At 42.0% G+C, this 15,297-nt stretch overlaps 1 protein-coding gene across 3 annotated transcripts in view; it reads right to left on the bottom strand.

Annotated features, from left to right (window-relative positions):
- Positions 1–15,297, bottom strand: part of FRMPD1 (FERM and PDZ domain containing 1) — a 140,419-nt gene that overhangs the window by 113,039 nt on the left and 12,083 nt on the right. Inside the window, exon 2 of one of the 3 annotated variants that reach the window (XM_072727907.1) lies at positions 3,673–3,769. The exons of the other annotated variants lie outside the window; for them this stretch is intronic. The gene's annotated coding sequence lies outside the window, so the exon portion shown is untranslated. The remainder of the gene's footprint in view (positions 1–3,672; positions 3,770–15,297) is intronic. 3 annotated transcript variants of the gene reach the window in all.

Consider the following 15,297-nt stretch of genomic DNA (forward strand, 5'->3'; position numbering starts at 1 on the left):
TGTAAGAGATGAGGAGAGAGGGTATTGGACATTATGTTTTCACAAAGCCAGATGGAGAGCTTTGTTCAATTGTGTACTTCTCTATTAGATTTTGACACTGAATTTTCTTCACAATATAAAAATATGTTTTAGAAAGGTCAGAAAGGTAAAAAGAATTTTCATTAAGGAAAAAAGTTGCCATTTGTCATTAAATTACTAAGAAGACAGAGGTATAAAAGTATTTTTTGACTATGCTTAGAATTCTTAAATAGCCTTAGCTGTTTTCCAGTCTAACTGCCTACTTTTTCAGATGAGGTCTAAAGAGATTAAAGTAAGGCAGCAACTGCACATTGCCTACCCAGTATCCATCCTGCACTTCTTCCTTAGTAACAAAGTCCTGGGTATTGTGCCCAACTGAAACTACATTTCCATGTCTGCACCCCGGATAAAGATGCCCATTGGGATTTAATCTCTTGGGAAAAGATTCCCAGGAAAGCTCTTTAATAAAGTACCCCCTTTGCCCTTCCCCATTTCTTCCTTCCAGTTATCTGGGCTGTGAATAAAATAGCTGGAGCTGTAGCAGCAATTGGGACCATGAGGTGATCTTAAAGATGGAAACCTATGCTAAAGACTAGGGAACAAAAGGACATAAAGAGCTTGAATATATGTTGTGCTCTCTAGGGTAGCCACTAAAATAATAATAAAAGAATGTATAATTAACAAGTTCAGAGAAGAGAAAAAAGGAATAGTGTATAATAGTTGATTCATCCAAAATAAGGTGAGGAAAACTATAGAAAAGAGTATAAAACAGATGAGACAAATAGAAAACAAATAATAAGATGGTGGCTATAAACTCAAACAAATTACAAGCCTAACTAGCTGCTGGAGCCCCATCTATCATATCCCCACACTGGCCAAAGTGGGGATAATCTGAACCTCAAGAGGATATAAGAGCACTGGATTAAAACTCACCTAGTATGTTTAATTCCATGAATTCATAATGATATGAAAATCCTATTTGATTATCTTTGGAAAATGCTAGGGAACCAATTCATTACCTTGAAAGCTGGCAAATAAAGGGGGAAGAATGGAGTATTTAACCTGTCTTTCCTATATAAACTGTAGCCAGTTGTGTGCTGGTGAATGTCTAACAACTGACTCTAGGGGGAAAGCCCTGATTCGTACCATTTGCCAACTTCCATGTTGTAAATTCTCTTACCGTGGCCAATTTCAAGCTACCAATGTGATATCAATGAACATAGGATTGGGAAGAGACATGCACAACTGACTCTCAAGAGCCGGTAAAATGTGGCTTAAGCACACTGCTGACAATATCTCTGAGTAGCAAAATAGTAGGTGAAGGGAAACATCTCTTAGTCAAACTTATAAGTAAAAGAGAAATAATAGAACATCACCATTTTTGCAACTTGTAGTGATTTAATGGATTTGGCATTGAGCACCAGAGCTACTAACACCACACTAGTAGGTGCAACTGAACATCATGTGCCTCCAGATGAAAGAATGCCACACCACTTAGAGTCCTACCAATGGGATCCAACCCAACTCCACAGAGTCTCTGGATCCAGCTGCTAGTTTTTTTTTTAATTTTTATTTATTTATGATAGTCACACACACACACACACACACACACACACACAGAGAGAGAGAAAGAGAGAGAGAGGCAGAGACACAGGCAGAGGGAGAAGCAGGCTCCATGCACCGGGAGCCTGACGTGGGATTCGATCCCGGGTCTCCAGGATCGCGCCCTGGGCCAAAGGCAGGCGCCAAACTGCTGCGCCACCCAGGGATCCCCCAGCTGCTAGTTTTGCAGGAAATATAAAGAACAGGGGATTATGTTAAACTGCACCATGAGTGTGGAATAAGAATCCAGGTTGCAGGAAACCCCACAGGTCAAGTGGTCTAGGTTCTTCAGCAGGTGAATTATGAGAATAAGAAAGGAATGGAAGGGAGGCTGGTAGATTAAAAGAGATGTAATTGGGCAGCCTGGGTGGCTCAGCGGTTTAGTGCCTGCCTTTGGCCCAGGGCGCGATCCTGGAGACTCGGGATTGAGTCCCGCATCGGGCTCCCTGCATGGAACCTGCTTCTCCCTCTGCCTGTGTCTCTGCCTCTCCCTCTCTCTCTCTCTCTCTCTCTCTCTCTCTCTCTGACTCTCATGAATAAATAAAATCTTAAAAAAAATAAAAGAGACGTAAATGACATAATGAACTTTAATGGGCAAGATATTTTATGGACAGGATTAACATATAATGTCTGGGGATGCAGAGTTAGGTGATGGAACTATAAACAAACTCAAGGAAATGATCATTCTAAGAGTAATCACTTTTTACTGGAATGGAGTTTGAGACTTGCGGTGGGCACATGGAGGGCCCTGGGTTCGCTGCAGGGTCCTATTTCCTGATTTAGGTTACAAGAACTCATTAAACTACATACTTGTTTATAGTTTTCTGTATCTACGTATAATTTTACTTATTTTTTAAAATATTTATTTATTTATTTATTTATTTATTTATTTATTTATTTGAGAGAGAGAGAGAGGGAGTGTGCCCATGTGGGCTTGAGCAAGGGGAGGGGCACAGAGGGAAGGAGAGAGAATCTCAAGCAGACCCCATGCTGAGTATGGTGTCTGACATGGGGCTCCAACTCACAACCTGAACCAAAACCAAGAGTCAGATGTGTAACCAACTGAGTCACCCAGGCACCCCTATATATGATTTTATAATAAAAAAGGTTAAAGTTTCTGCTGTCAGATGAAAACAGTACATACTAATGATTTCATTTAACAAAGTTCAAAACCAGACAAAACTAATCTCTTTGTGCTAGAGGTCAAGATAGTAGTTACCCTTGGGGAGAGCTAAGATCTGGAAGGAGGCACAAGAGGGCTTCTGAGTAATGTTCTATTTTTATCTGGTCTCATGGGTGGGCTCAGTTCGTGAAAATATGTGAGAGAAAATTAATCCATGTTGAACTAATACAACTGTTATTTTAGATTTTCTGTTACATGCGGCTGACCTTAATCCAAAGTCCCGTGATGAATTAATTGTAGGGTGTCCTCTCTCCACACTATCACTGCAATGCTGCCTGTCCTGTGAGTCCTTAATGACTAAGCACAGCACCAGTTGCTGGGGTTTGGGTCAATCTCCTCTCCAGGAAGCAGAGGGTCCTGAGCACTGAGCCTCCCACTGCCTCTGAGAGTCACACGGTCATTCCACCAGATTTACTGAGCCCTGACTTCTAAAGTTACAGAGATGAGTCACACAGTTGCCATTGCCATGGAGTTGGGAGTTAGTATAAAGAAATGTGACATTATTATTTTAAGCTATGCTGTTCAAAGACCCCAATATTAAAGTGCACATAGGAAATTCCTTACAATTTAGCACCAGGAAAATAGTTTTTCTCTTTTGACAAACTGACTTGCTTCCCTTTATCAATTAATGAAAACTATCTAACTCACCACACATCTCTTTTTGACGGGGCTGCCAAGGAAATCAGAGTTACATTTATTGCTAAATAACAGCAAATTTTTCTAGCTGATAGTGACAAATCCCACAACCTCACAGCCTATCCTGCTTATTTCCAAATATCTGTTTTCTACCCAACACCCTCTTAAATTTATTCAATTCCTTAGTATGACAGAGAAAACTGCACAATCTGATTACAAACAAACCCTCCTACCTCATCTCTCCCCACTCACAGCACTCTCTTTGCAGGCCACGAAGGTTTGCTCAGCACTTCCCAAATGGACCTCGCACTTCAGGCTCAAAGCACTTTCCTTTGGAAAGGTATTAAAAAGAACTTCATTGAAGTATAATTTACATATGAAAAAAATTCACGAATGTAAGTGTATCCTAAGAACATTTAGGCATGTCTTCCTTTTCTACTTAGCAATCTCCTATTCCTTTTTAAGAGCCAGGCACTGTCACCTCCTCTGTGAAGTCACACCCAACAAACCCATGCTGACTCAATTTTTCCCTCTTTAGACGTTTATATTTGCCTTTTATGGCATTTAGCATTTTACATTATTATTCCTTGTTGACCTTCATGTGTGTCCACTATAACATGAGCTCCTTAATGACAGGTGTGCATCTAAGACATTTTCCACCACTACACTCTATTCCAGAACATTAATCATTGCCCAAGAGTAGTCAACCTGCCTAGAGGAAGCTACTGATCCCCAGCACCAAATAACCTAAGAGACGCCACAACTGTGGGAGCTCTACACATAACCAAGTAAGTACCTCCTGCTTAAGTTTGTCAGAATGCCTAAACCATGGTACACACTGGCCATGAACTTTCATTCCAGATGCAAGGGTTATACAAGAGTTTTAGACTTCAGGAAATGATATGGGTGAGAGCCCGACACAGAATGTTTTCTAAGGAACATCAACAATGGCAACAATATATTTAATTGGATCTAAGGCACCAAAAATTGTAAGATACATCCCAGTCTCAGAGAGGGGAAAGAGGAGCTTCTTAGGGGCACCTGGGTGGCTCAGTCGGTTGAGCATCCGACTCTCGGTTTTGGCTCAGGTTGTGTGATCTCAGGGTTGAGAGATCAAGCCCCACGATGGGCTCCCTGCTCAGCATAGGGTCTGCATGGGATTCTCTCCCTCTTCCACTGCCCCTCCTCCTGCTCTCATGCACTCTCTCACTCTCTTTAAAATAAATAGATAAAATCCTTAATTAAAAAAGAGGAGCTTCTTAGAGTCTATGAAGTATGGTGACTTACTTATTGCATTCCTTAGGGAAGAACAAGGAGAAAGGGCAGAACAGGGAACTTTAAATACCCTAACCTTGAAAAGGTTGTATAGTGCCCATCATGTCCCCATCCCTGCCCTGAGAATTTCAAAAAACTTTTTAAAAGCACTAAGCAATAAACTAAATATAAAGAGGTCTAATGATGTTCTGATTTTTCATATGAGGAATACTTCAATGTTTTTTGGGACCATCAGGTATCAAATTTTTTTCCAAACACAAATACCATTGGTGAGTGGCCCTGCTTTGCTAGTATCCTAGATACGCACTTAGTATGCCTATGATGGGCCATCTGGAGCCAGAGCAAGGGAAGGATGGGAGCTGTGATTCAGTTCACTCTATGCAGAGCAGGCCCATTACTGTCCACAACCAAGCAGCTGTGAATTGGTGGCCTACAGCGCTGACATCTGCCTCAATTGCCTACATCTGATCTGCATGTGCTTCCATGACTTCATTTATAGAAACACAGAATGACTAGTCCAGGGAGTGTCAAAGTTGAGCATGCACCAGAATCACCTGGAGGGAGTTTCTGATGTGGAAGGAATTTTGCATTTCTGGCAAGTTCCCAGATGATGCCAATGTTGCTGATTCAGGGACCGTGCATTTAGAACCACTGACCTAGTCCAAACTATTCATTTTACGGAGAAGAAACTAGAGCACTGAGAAGGGAAGGAGCTTGCCAAAGATTAAACAGTAAGATTATGGTGAAGCTGAACCAGGAGACCCAAGTCCCTTCTCCTCAAGATGCTACACTACATTGCCTCCTCTCACATAGCTACAGTAGACACCAACCCAAAGAGGAGTGATAAATAATCTGATAAGCACTTTGTACCCCCAAAATTTAAGTTTTATATTTAAATTTTAAGGATGGTTACTCATAATCAAATGAGATTCCTTGGGTCATGAAGTATGTTGGTGCAACAAACCCATCTGACCTAAGCCATTATTTCTGTTTGCTTTTAAAACTGGATTTATCCTCCCTCACCCTTTCTTTTTCTCTGTCCTTTTTTCTGTCTACATTCTTCAGAGCAATTTGCAGTAAGATTTCCCCAAAGACTAATATGTTTACAAGTTCTTTCTTGTCTTGAGTCCAAGTGTCTCCTTCACATTTTCCAGGAAGACTCCATTCTGCCGCTGCCCCATCCATTATCACAGAAGCAGAAGGAAGACAAGTAGGACTGGATGTGTTGTTGCACACAGAGTCCTACAACATAAAATCTTACAAAAAAAATCTTTTTGTGGAAACCCCAATTCACAGCAACTAGGTGAAAAAATATACATAATCAAAGAAATTATTTTCTTCATTTAACAAAGATGTTCTTAAGTGTCTACTATGTGCAAAGGAGCGTGCCTTAATGAGGGTCTGCCAGGATTGGGTTTTCTTTTTTGTCTGAAACTTATCCTGCCTTTAACTGTGCCATTCTATATCATGGTCCTATTCCTACACACCTGATATACATCCTTGTCAGTGCGTAGGTCCCCAATAAATGTTGGCTGAATTGAGCTGAATTTAAGCCTAAGCCTGGTTGGACCCTGCTGATAACTCTTAGGAGCCTCCCATTCTTCCCATTATTTTGTATCCAGAATAGGCTGTATATTTTCCCAGCCAAAATCTGGCAACTTTACACAGTGCCTGAGGATGTACCCTGCTCTCCTCACCATCCCAAAACTAAAGAGATTATGTATGAGTAACCCGCTCCAGAGGAAGGAATGATGAAATAAAATTGAGGTGCTTAAAATGGAAACCCAACAATGACCGGAGATGAAAGAGAAGGACCCACAGAGGACAGTGATATGGGATGATGCCAGGGATAGAAAGAAGAAGAAATAAAATTTTGTCAGGGGAGTTATTATTTCAGAAATTCAAGGAGGTAGAGAACAAAACAGAAAAACTTAAAAGTGGGGCAGGGGGCAGGAGAAAGCAAAGAGGTCTCTTGGGATTTCACGTGGCCCCTGAGCCAGGAAGGAGAAAGACCAGGAAAGTTCTACAACTCAGGGAACTGAGGGGATTGGGCTAGAATTCAAAGGAACGAGAAGACTGCTGTTTCAAGCTGGAGTTGAGAGAATGGAGAGTGAAGGGAAAGGACTGCTTCTTTGGGACCATCAGAACTGACATAAACAACTCTGGGCAAATATAAGAATTGGATTAGCAAAAGTGGCCTGGCAGATGGAGGAACTGACAGTTGTTCTAGGAACCCATTCCATGAAAATCTGTTACACTCAGTGGAACGAAGACAAACACAATCACCTCTCTGCATGTGATTTTACCCACCAGATCTGCACACTCTCCAGCAGGGCACTATCTGTACTCTAAACCAGTGTTTCTCAAACTTCAAAGTGCACATAAATCCTCCAGGGGCCTTGCAAAAACCCAGATGGCAGGACTCTGCCCCCCCCCCAGAGGTTTTGATTCAGTAGGTCTACAGTGAGGCCTATAATCTGCATTTTTAACAAGCTCCCAGGTGCTGCTGATGCTGCGGATATGCCCACCACACTTTGAGTAGCACTGCCCACACAGCCTCATAAGGGGAAGCACGCTGGTGGGCATGCAAAGGCAAAGCTGCGAATACTATGCTGGTGGACATGGAAAGGCAAAACTGTGCATACAAGGTGTCTTCTTTGGAGGAAACTGCCCCTTCCCTCCCTGAGATGGCTGCAGGGAGAGAACCACACCATGCTCGTCACCCTACTTATCTCCTTCCATGTCCTACACCTGCAGTTCCTTCAGCTACTTACCATTAGATCAGCATGCCACTGGGACAGATCTGTGGTCAATAGATTCCCCTAAAACATTTAAGAACCAGTCAATGTCCAGGAGAAATAGGCCCGTGGTGAGCTTCGTTTGTCCATGTTGTTTGGGACAAAATGAGGAGCACTCCTCACAATGCAGGAGTCTCCCTAGGCTTGCTGCAGCAAGCGATGCACAGGACTTCCTCAACTGACTTCCCAGCACAGAGCTCTCTGCCTGCCGTTCCTCCAACATACTTCAGCAGAATCAGGGATCTGAAGGCAAATTCATAAGATTTGGAGATGGAACCAGCCTAATATCTCATTTAGGACCTGTCCCTTAGGGCCAGACTAAGTTAAAGCAATTACAGGTACAAGAACCAGGTGTTGTCACCCATGGGATTTTAAGATTTCGTACAGCTTTGAAGGGCTTTTCATCTTTCAAACTGCCATCTCCTCCAAATCTGCATGTGTAGCTGTCTTAAGCCGTGAAAGAAAACTAGTAAAGTGAGGTAATGAATCCCAGGCTCAGATCTGGTGTGTGTGGTCAAAACTCCTAATAAGGACCCACTCTAAGAACACGTGATGGAACTGTCCCTTGATGAAGTGCAGTTTAATACTTTCCAGCGATTTGAATCCTGAGGGGGTCTTAGTTTTTTTCTTGACAGGTTATCAGGCAGTGGAACATATTGAAGAAGTATAAAGCCCCACAGTAACAAACCTGAATGAAAGAGGTCACACATGAATCATGGGAGAAAGAGTATGTGTTTGGAATTGAAGTTAATTCAGTGCCAAAGATAGTGATTGAGCAGCCCTCTGGCCCAGACACTGCTGGTGGAGCGGGGAGCACCAAAAGTAGAAAGGATGATCCCAGACGACAATAACAATCCTACACATCTATCTTTCTAGTGATGTATGCCAAAAATTAATCTAAAAAACACTTTTATAAACCTTATCTCACTTTCTTTTCATAACTACCTTACAGAGTGGGTACAGCAGGAATTAATAGCATTGTTTTACAGACAAAGATTCAGCAGTGAAATTATGTGCACAAGCCTGGCCCTCACCTTTCATTATTTAGATGTTATTATTAGTTTTTGTTATCAAGCATGTGATGACTATCAACTAGAATCAGATCTCATAATGAAACCTTTCTATTTGAAATCCCTAGGATTTAAGGAGCTTCAAGACATTAAAATCACTTAAAATACAGCACAACTTAGCATTGTATATTGGTTATTCTCCATTTGCTCCCCCTTACACTCTGCCCTATATATATTTCTGCTCATGTCTCCCCCTCCTCTGTGCCCTGAAAGGCCCACTCCTGTCACTAGTCACCTTTTCAGGAGAATCTGGCCAGTGAAAGGAACCAGAAACCCAAAGCGCTACAACAGAGAGAGGTAAGACCACAGCATCTCCAAGACTCCAACTCTCATTGGAAGCTGATAATAGCATTTTTCCCCTTGCCCCTTAGGGGTACTAACAGCTTTCCCCTCTAATTAACGTCTAGGTGCCTCCCCTCTCCTTGTTGGTTTCCTTAATCCCACCCGCACCCCTGCAAATGGTGCCTTCATTAAAAGCTCTTGAACCACCTCAGTTAGATTCTGTTTCCCTGCTAGGACCCTGAATCATGCACACCTCTCTCCCACATAGCTCCAACCTGTAAAAATAAATCTAATACCCAGAGGAACACAGTGAGCCTAAAACATCCACAGTCACGAACTCATTGATTTTTCCCTTTTAATAATTAATGTATGTTTCTCCAGGGCTTATTTGCCACAATCTTACCTTGGGCCCTTGTTTATCCCTGTTCTGAACTTTGTGAGGGTCTCCTGAGTGAACTCCCATCTCTGGTGCCTCCCAATTTCAATCAGTCGTATCCACAGCCTTCTACTGGATTAAATTTCCCTGTGCACAGTTTTGATCATGTCATTCCTGCTATGGTTCCCAAATGACTACAGCATAAAGTTCACACTCCTTTAGCCAGCACGCAGGGCTCTTGCCTGGGTCTCCAGCCTTATCTACAACTCCCCTGTGTGCCTCCATGCTCTCTGTTTCCCAACCCCTCACCAAAATATATGATCTTGACTTTATTTGCACCATTCCCTTAGCCTAGAAAGGCCTTAACTTTGAAACTGTTCACAGACTTCCAGGGCTAGCCCAAACATTGCTTCCTGCCTGAAGATTTTCTGTTTCTCTACAGAGATAAACAACTACTTTCTCCTAAATTCTCATGGGTCTTTCTGCATCTCTTTCTTATGGCACTCAACAAGTTGCACCTCTCTGTATACTTATCTGTGTCCATCCTATCCCACACCCCATTCTAAGCATCTTTTCCAGACAGTTTCATGGTGGTACCCCTAAGCTATGAGCACAGGACATAGCACAGAGTAGCTCTCAGCAAGTATCTTTTGGATGAATGGATTCAATTTAATATCCCTTTAGCACCTAACATGGGTCTACTGTGGTTAGACCTTAAAATCATTTGAATAAGTTGAACAACCTGGAAAATGTATGTTGAATGTCATGTATGGGATGCTGCATATGAAAATATCTGCATATTTGCCTATTTTGTATGACTGTCTCTTAATATGAATACATACTATTTCATAAAAAAAATCTCTCTTAAAAAAATCTATTTGGGGAAAGTGAACCACACACATAAGCATCTTAAAATAACAACAACAAAACAAACTAGCAATGCCACAACTGAACAGGGTCCTAGTAGAGGTTTCTGAAGGGCAAGTGGATGCATGCAGCTTTGAAATATTCTACTTTTTCTCATTTCCTATCAGCCCCATCCTTTCCCTGCATCCAATTTTGTTTAATGAGGCTACTGCAATGTATTTATTTTGGGGTGATTGAATTTAGAAAGACATTCATCTCACACACAATTGCTGCCACAAGCTGAATGGCTGAATCATAACAGGGATGATGGCATTAATCTGAGGACAGCTGTTTCTTATCATTTTGAACACACAGAAAAAGCTCAGGCCAGGCGAGAGTCTTGCTTCAGTTGCAAGATGGGACTGATAGGGTCAGAAGCAGAATGCTTTTGGGCAGGTGAAAGTAGACAAGGAGAAAGAAGAAATGCCCTGTGAGGCATTTGATTTTTAGCACTTTGATTTTTAGCACTTTGTCTGATGTATGAGAGCTCCTCCAGCCCTTTGGGATACTAAAAAATTCCAGGCATAAGGAGATAATTTGATAAGGACAGCAGAGGCCTCTGCGTGGTAACTAACCTTTTAAGAAGCACTTACAAGTTTGTTGTCAGGAGTTAGAGCTATTAAGAGTAACAATACTGATAACAATACTAGCTCTCATCAGAATGGTACATTATCGTTTACAACCTGCTTTCACATTTACTCTCTCAGGCAAGGGTAGCTGCCCAGGTGCCCAGAGCTCAGGGTCACATCAATGATGGTTCCCAAGGAGCTGGGATGCCCCTTCCCAAAGAAACCTCCTAGGACACTTGTCTGTGGCAGATGCCCAAATCCACCATGAAGGCATTCCTTCTTTGAGCTCACTTTTACTGTTAAAGCAAAACTGTTCCTGGAAATAAGCATACAACCAATTCTGTAACTCATTTACACCTGAGTACGAATGCACGCTCAGCACCTTCTCTGCAGAACAACTGGCCGAGGCTTTAAGCAGGTCACCGAAGTACTAGGAATAAAAGGAGGTTAGGGCCCTAACAAATAGACATTGCTGACACTCCACTTGCTACAGCTTTTGAGGTAACAGGAAACAGAGTGGTATTAATTTCAACATGGGATCTTAATATAGCTAAGAGCTACAGAATAATCTACCACTTAACAATTGCATGCCTTCCAAAAGTAATAAAATGTTACGAGAATTCAATTTTTTATTTATTTTTATTTTATTTATTTATTTATTCATGAGACACACAGAGAGGCAGATACATAGGCAGAGGGGGAAGAAGGCTCCCTGTGGTAAGCCCAACATGGGACTGGATCCCAGGACCCCAGGATCATGCCCTGAGCCGAAGACGGACACTCAACCATTGAGCCACCCAGGCATCCCAAGAATTCCATTTTTTTAAAGGCCTAAATTTGAAATCTCAGGGCAATCTAATATAAACAAACACTCATATATTCATTCTGTAGCCAGTAAGCTAAACAACCCAAACTCATGGAATACAATGAAAACACTATTTTTAATCTCCTGCCTTTTAAACTTACCAGAGGTGAAATGGGGAGAGAGTTTCGTTCCCCTGCCACAAGACAGAAACTCAAGCATGCCCCTGTGGTTGGGCAGTCCCTCCTAAGTAGCCAAAAGTCCTTCCTTCACTTAAAAGGAAGGAACACAGTTTCAATTCAGTAAATTAAAATATCCATATCCACGTAGTAATAGAAACTTCTAATCTCATTCAAGGGGCTTTTGGCAGGTGAGAAACCAGGGTATGAATCTTCTCTTTCCTTCTTAATACTCCCAGCTTGCTACCTGGGGTTTTAAACCCCCTCCTGGAGAAAGAGAGGAGAGTGAAGGTGGCAGAGAGTGCTTGTTTGATGGGGACCCTGGTGACATGGTACCACACTAGCAGGGCTAGCAGTTGTCTAGAACTGACTTTCTCCTATATGGTATTACTGTGAGTTCCTCCAAGCCCTGCCCCCCAACCTAGGTGCTCTTACTTGAGGATTCTTTAATTAACCAAAACAATCCATTCAGACAGGAGTTCCTGCCCCAGGAGGCCCTAGCGAGCATTCCTCATCCAGCTTCTCAGCTGGATCTACGGACACCCTATTAAACAGATCTTAGGTGCTTCACAGCCAGGCTCTAGAGCCCTTGCAAGGGCCCATATCTGTTCCTGGGAACATTCTTTGACCTAACAAATTCTAGGAGTACTGGCCAATCAGGAAGTAGCAGCAACCTCCTTTGCTCTACTGCCAAAGCATTAAGCCTGGCTTGTTTTTTTTTTTTTCTGTAAATTTTCAGAGCAGGATTCAGACTCAGTGCCCTGGGCCTCCAACAGCAGGATGCAGCTCAAACTCTGAGTGGTCCTGTTGAGACCAGGTAAGATAAGATGGGCATCCACGTCCCTTACTTCCTGAGTCCAGGAGTGGTACTTAGCACGCTCACTGCTCCCTCTGAAGAAATTCTCTTCAAAAGCCTCAACAAGGGGCACCTGGGTGGCTCAGTCAATGAGGCATCTGCCTTTAGCTCAGGTGGTGGTCCTGGAATGGAGTCCCATGTTGGGCTCTCTGATCTGCTCATGGGGAAGTCTGCTTCTCCCTCTGCACACCCCCTCCCCAGTTAATTCTCTCTCTCAAATAAATAAATCTTTTAAAAAAAATAAGCCTCAGGAGCACCTAGGTGGTTCAGTTGTTTAAGTGTCTGCCTTCAGCTCAGGTCATGATCTCAGGGGCCTGGGATGGAGCCCCACATCAGGCTCCCTGCTCAGTGGGGAGTCTGCTTCTTCCTCTCCCTCTGCCTTCCATTCCCCCTGCTTGTGCTCTAACAACTAAATAAAAAATCTTTTAAAAAAAATTAAAAATTAATTTTAAAAAATTAAGATATAATGGTATCTTCTGACCTTTGACGTGAGAACCTGAGTCATATAACCATTCTTTGCTAAATCCTTTGTGCAGATTCTTCTGGGTGGTTTGTCCCTCAATTTGGCTATCTGATAGCTAGTGTGTCTTGATTCTCTGTGGGAACTTGGAATCTAACCCTCCTGTACAACAAACTCATGTATTTGGCCAACAGTTATTGAAGGTCTACCTTAATGTAGACTGTTTCTGTTACCTCTTTTCTCTTCCTCATTTGTTCTATTCTTTACCTTCCTGCTATCCAATGTTATGATGAAGAATCAATCATTCCCTCTCTCTACAGATTTCCAGCTATCATTGTAGACATGTGTGAAAAAAGTTTTTCACTCTCTGTACCAAAGTGGAAAACAAGCAGACTAAGAAAACATAAAATAAAAAGCTACAGTAAATAATGAAAATATTGGATATCAAATTATCCTCCTAGCATAGTAACTTTTTGAACTCAAAGCTTAGGATGTTGTCTATTTGAATTTGGGTTCTTCAAAGTTCAAGTTGCAAAGTTCTTGCAAAGCTTTTGCAAACACAAGCCTTAAAAATGTTTAGTAAAGGAGGTGCTTTATCATGTATTCCCAATATATAGAGCCAGGGGTAGTAGGAAACAAGCTGAGAATAATCAGGGCCAGTAAGGAATTTAGTTATTGCTAAAAAAAAAAAAAAAAAAAAAAAAAAAAAAAAAAAAAAAAAAAAACCAACCATACTTCCTATAGCATATAAACACAGGCATATGGACAGGATAAAATAAAAGCAGGAGTTGAAAGGAATACCAAGTACTCTAAAACTGCTCTATCAGACAACTGGAACATCTAACAGGATTTCTGAAATATCATATAACAGTTGTCTACTTCACTAAGCCCTTAAATCCTTAACCTAAATAGTTTTTTTTTTTTTTCAATAATCATGATGATCGATAGCTACCATTTACTTAGGGCTGTTTCTATGCTGGGTGCTGAACTAAGTTATTTATGGCATGTGATATTTTCACAACGGTCCTGTGGTAGAAAAAATACTATATATTCCCATTTTATAGATGAGGAAAACGAGCCTCAGGAACTAAGGCACTTGTCTTGAGTGGTGAATATGCTAGCTATGCTTGGCTGGCAGTCATGCCAGAGCCATATCTCCCTCCACTATGCTATGATGATCTGGCATAGGAGCAGATTCTAGTGAGGGTTCCATTCCTAATGTTGCCTATCTGTGCAGAAGCAAGGGAAAAGGAATTTCATCTTCATTTAGAAGCCTTTGATTTTTTTTTTAAAAGCTACCATAAGTGGCCATTGGGCTGGTCTTTGCTAGTGAAATCAGCAATCACAATGACCCCTCTGTTGCAGAATAGGAATGGAGTGTGGCTGCCAAATGCCTCCTAATTGTCTTTATTGAGGAATGTATCAGCACCAATTCCAGGATGCGAAGTGAGGGAGAGCGTGAAGTGGGGGGAGAGGATCTGGGAATATAAGGCTTTTTTCTTATTACTCAGTGTCAGCGCCTACAGAAAGCCATATGAAGCAAGGGAGCACCTTCATTATATCAAGCTAATCTACCCAGACAATATGGCAGGATCCCCACATAGGACTGTACCTCTTTGGTTTCAGTTTTCTGTAGCCTTCACCCTGTCCCATCTCTACATGAATAAACCTTCCCTGCCCTCCCTTCCACCCTCTTTTTCCTCCCTGCTGACAAAAAATTGTTGAGCACCTACTAAATGCCAAGCACTGGATTTGATACAAGGCTAATAACAAAGATTAAGGCTTGGTCCCTCAAGGATCTTACAGTCTAGTAAATAAGTCAGACAAATTAGCATACAATTACAGTACTAGTTTGTGAATACCACAGTTGGGGACAGGAACAAGAGGGACACAGCCAAGAGGAGGAAAAATCAGGGAAGGTTGACAGGAAAAAACAAAACCTTTTCTGGTCTTTCCTGTTTGGATATATTTCATCCCCATTCCAGCCCAAATTTTGTCCCACCTTAGAGCTCTGGCAGAGAACCCTGTGGTGTTTTTGGCTTCTATCAGTCACTTCGGGCTGGGTTTATTTCCTCCATTCCATTCAGTATAATTCACCCCATGTGAGCACTGTCCTAGCCACAATTTGGGGGAGGAGAGTAACAGCCCATTAAAGACCCCCTTCCTCGGAGAACATGCAGGAGGAAAACTCTGTGACATGAGAGAAGGTTAAACCAAATGCAATGGAGGATACCATGGGGATGGATGACATCCCACTAGAGAAGGCCAACATTACAGAATGCTTC

This window comes from Vulpes vulpes, chromosome 12, assembly GCF_048418805.1.
Source record: "Vulpes vulpes isolate BD-2025 chromosome 12, VulVul3, whole genome shotgun sequence".
Lineage (NCBI taxonomy): Eukaryota > Metazoa > Chordata > Mammalia > Carnivora > Canidae > Vulpes > Vulpes vulpes.